Raw genomic sequence first — 5,000 nt, 5'->3', positions numbered from 1 at the left:
GTGCTGCCATATTGCAAACAGATGTTTGCAATACACACACACACACACACACACACACACACACACACACACACACACACACACACACACACACACACACACACACACACACACACACACACACACACTCTCCTTGTATGTATGCTTTTTTAATCTTTGATTGACTAAACCCAGTTGTCTAACTTTGTTGAACAAACAAGCTATTTTTCATTATGTCGCATTACATTCATTCTCATTAGCTAATTAATTTTTTTATGCAACGACTTACGTTTCAATCGTTTTTTACTCTGCCATCTCATTACCTTTTGTTCACGCTGTCTTTACCTTGGCTGCCCTCCTCCTCTTTCAGCTGTTGCTTCCTGCTGTCCTGAGTTTCCATACCTTTTCATTGAAGCATTAGAAGCTAACACTTTTCTGTATATATGGGAGCATTAGAGCACTACTTTTTGTCGTGCTCTTTTGTGGCAGATAATCTCTCCATAAGAATGAACTTGTACCAGGTCATAATGTACGGACCATGTGACTCATCGTTTAGTTAACAGATAAGCTTTAACTTTGACTCGCAAAGAGCAGCTGCAGCCGGCTTCGAGCCAGATGTCGTACGGGGACACACTTCAAAGACTTATTCCATTTGTAAAAGTCTCTCTTGCAATGCATGTATGTTTTTCTACACATTTAAGTTCATGCAGATCAATTTATGGATGTGAAATCCCAAACTTTGACTGCGGCGTGTTGCTTCTCATGAGTAAAGTCTCGAGACCTAAACACCGGCTTATAGAGGCAGCGCCACGGCCACATGAGCTCGGGCTGAACCCACATCCTAGCCGGAGGCTGCATGCACTTGGCACACACCAATGGTTTGTGGAGAAGTGAATGAAACACCCTGTTGATGTCTCAAACAGATGAAAATGTCCAGGAAAAGCACCGGCGGTATTTTGTAGAGGGATGTGATTCACAGAGTGGATACAACCGAAGAGGTGTTGATTTGAGAGATGAAGGATTAGAGAATAGGAGAGGGAGGGTGCTCGGAGAAGACATTTTGAGTGCATAGTGCATGCACTGGGAGGTAAAAAGGAAAAGGTCAAGAGTGAAGATTTTGGTGGAGTCTTTCTCCCCCCCCCCCCCCCGTCCTTCTCTGTGGATCAGGTTGTGTGTGACGCACTCCGAGACAGTGAGACTCACAGACATGTGCACGCATTCAGACCCCGAGATGAAAAGGCAGCCAGACATTTGACTGTAAGCGCCGACTCGGGTCACATGGCCAAACACAACTCCAGGAATAGGCTCTAAACACTGGGGAAGAAAATAACACGGTAACAGTGGATGTGGCGTGTGTGTGTGTGTGTGTGTGTGTGTGTGAGAGTGTGTGTGTGAGAGAGAGAGAGAGAGAGAGAGAGAGTGAGTGAGTGTGTTTTTAAGTGGGATTGTGCTTTACATTTATCTAAAGGCTTAACTGGGCTTATGAATAAGCAGTACTGTTACTTTTTTGAAGTCTTACTTTCCCAAAGGCCCTTTTTAATATCAATCAGAAATCTTGAAGTTGTGATTTTATTGTTGTTCCCACAACTTTTTCCTTCAGTTGAGGTTGTGTGCAGCCACACGTTTAATAGACTGGGGGAGGGGGTTGAGTGGGAGGTTAGGGGAGTCCAGTTTTATAGGCTTGTTTGTATGTTGGCTTGTAAATACCCCCCTAAGTGACAGCTGGTTCCACAGGCCGTCATAGGTCTGCTGAAATACATGCATACAGTAAAACGGAACGTTTCGAAAACAGGACCAAAATATCAAGATGATATATTTAATTCTCACATTTTAAAACTACGGTTCGATGACATCGCCGCCCGAGTCGGGGTGCTAGAGGTTAGAAGGAAACCACTAACCGGAGGGAGGACTGGGATTACTGTTGGATCGATTTAGACAGAATTTTGCAATACCAACAGACATCATGGAAATCCTGATTAGACGGAAGTGTTGAGAAAAGTCTTATTAAGCTTATTGTCTTCCAGGCTTTGCAGATATATGCCACAAATGTGTTGTTTTATCAAAAGGTATGAAGAGAAAAGCACCAAACATTCCTCGCTTCCATTTTGCCAAAAAGCTTTCCATTAAATATGAGGTAGACCGCAATAAGAGGGACATTTAATGGTTTTCTGGTGCAATAAGGTGACAGGATGTTAATGAAGTTGTGCTATTAATCTGTTTCTGCTCTAGTGTTATATTTATGGTTTAGTTTGCACTGATGTAGTAAGATTGTAGTATCACTGTTTGATTGTAGGTCTTTTAACTTGTTATTGAAAATAAGTGTTTTCACTTTTACATGTTATCTCTTAGATTGTTTTTTTTCTTTCTTTTTTTCAAGATCCATAAATAAATAAATTGCTGACTCTTACATTATAAACTATGACTTGCTTAATTAGTAAAATGATTAGTATTGAAAATGTAAATTTGGACTAATGCCCTAATTTGGAGGATGACTCAAAACGAGGTGATTGGTTAAAAAGTTGAGGCTGCAGAAGGGATGAAGGACACGTGACGCAGTCTGGACCACAAAGTGCTGGTGTGTGTGTGTGTGTGTGTGTGTGTGTGTCCTCTTGCATGGCGGCGAGATAAGGAGGGGTGAGTCAGTGGCGGTTCGGAACACGATGACTCTCCTCACCTACTCTGTGGCGACGGGGCTGAGGCGACAGGGGTTTGCGGTTAGAAACCCTAATCTGCTCCTCATATGACCCTCTGATGGACAGGGACAGCAGTCCACACACGCACACGCACACACGCACACACACACACACACACAGCTTTCAGACTAGTTAGTCTAGCTTTGGCGCTCCAGTCTAAACATGCTCTTATATGGATTTCTGTTAAATTCTGGAGATCTCCGCTCTTTCTTTCATTGTAAACACACGGTCCGGCTGCCTACATGTGACCGACGTCTTTAGAGGAGCGAGGAAGACATTTATTTTAATGCGTCGTCCTATGACACTGTATATACACTCTGCGTCACTGATGAGGCGTCCTTAAGAGGCTACTTTTAGACACGCAGACTACATTCCCAGAGAGGCTGGAGGTGTTCGAGATGTGAACTGTACTGTTCATCAATGTTTTATACTTCTTTTATTCACATATCGATGCTTGCTGTGTTCAAGCTGCTTTATAAAATTATAGGAACTGGATCTGGTCAACATGATTGGTTCATGCCTATTTTATTCATTAAAAATCTACCTCATTCCAACAAAAAAGATTCCCCCCCCACCCCCGTGTAATATTCCTGTTCTGTGTGAAAGCATTAAAGGCAAAGTAACAGCCTGATTTGATATATAATGCTACTGCTGGACTCTCTGATCATTCCTGTGTTTTCTTTGAGAGTGCAATCTCTCTACACACAAATGTCCAAACCAAGGTTGTGACAAAGCGTTACATCACTGAAAACACCAGTGAACTATTTATTCAGAAGTTCTGCTCCACACCAGGCCTCTCTTGCATCTCAGTCAATGAGCTTGTGGATGGCTTCAATTCTAAAGATGAAATGTTATTGATGCCATTGCACCCACTAAGGTGAAGGTTGTCTCGGGTAAGAAAAGATCCCCTTGGAGAAATGCCACGCTGGTCAGAATAGAGAAAAGAGAGTGTCGGAAAGCTGAACGCAGGTGGCAAAAAACTAATCTCCAGGTTCACTGTGGTATCTATAAAGAGAGACATCAAAATTATAATTTGGAACTTAGAAATGCAAGACAGGCCTCCTTCTTTGACATCATAACCAAAAACAAAAACAATACATGCGACTTATTTGCTACCGCCGACAGGCTAACAAACCCTCCGGTGTCGGTAACGGCTACGCTCCAATCCACCTGGGCATGCAATCAATTTGCCTCCTATTTTGCTGATAAAATTCAGAGAATTAGACAAGCAGTCGGTGGCTCCACACCAACCACACGATGTGTGTTGTCCCCATCTTTAAATAGCATCCATTCAAATATCATGACACAATTTCACTCAATTAACCAAAGAAGCCTAAAAGACATTATACAACATCTGAACACATCCTCCTGCTGCTTGGATATTCTACCAACACACTTTTATAAAAATATTTCACACTGCATGACCGCTGATCTTTTACAAATTGTAAACACATCCCTTCTCTCAGGTGTCTTCCCACAATCCCTAAAAACTGCAGTTATTAAACCACTTCTAAAGAAGGCTAGTTTAGACCCCGAAATATTGAAAAACTATAGGCCAATATCAAACCTCCGATTCTTAAGTAAAATAATGGAAAAAGTGTTTTTTCAACAGCTGAACAACTTCTCGGCCGAAAATAACTGTTTCGATGTCTTCCGGCTTTCGTCAGCACCACAGTACTGAAACTGCTCTTGTTAAGGTTTTCAACGACATCCACTTAAACACAGACAGTGGCAGAACCTCAGTCTTAGTATTACTGGATCTCAGTGCTGCATTAGACACGGTCGATCATGGCATACTACTAGACAGACTGAATGTCTGGGTAGGACTCTCTAGCGCAGCACTTAACTGGTTTGAATCCTACTTGAAGGACCGACAATACTTTGTGTCGGTAGCAAATTTCACATCAGAGCTGACTAGGATGACATGTGGTGTTCCTCAAGGTTCAATACTGGGGCCTCTTCTGTTCAACATCTACATGCTTCCACTGGCTCAGATTATGAAAAACAACAAAGTGTGTTATCATAATTATGCAGATGACACACAACTCTACATAACTATATCACCAGGGGACTATAGTCCCATACAAGGGCTGGCTAAATGCATTGAAGAAATCAATAACTGGATGTGCCAGAATTTTCTTCAATTAAATAAAGATAAAACGGAAGTAATTGTTTTGGTCCCAAGGATGAACGATTGAAAGTCAGCGCTCAGCTTCAATCACTAATGTTAAAAACGTTTTGTTTGTGATCTGCTGCTACCTTATGAGCCATCCCGGCCACTCAGGTCGTCTGGGACGGGTCTACTTTCTGTTCCAAGAGTCAGAACTA

Source organism: Taurulus bubalis, assembly GCF_910589615.1.
Source record: "Taurulus bubalis genome assembly, chromosome: 1".
Taxonomy (NCBI): domain Eukaryota; kingdom Metazoa; phylum Chordata; class Actinopteri; order Perciformes; family Cottidae; genus Taurulus; species Taurulus bubalis.
This window is presented reverse-complemented; position numbering follows the sequence as displayed.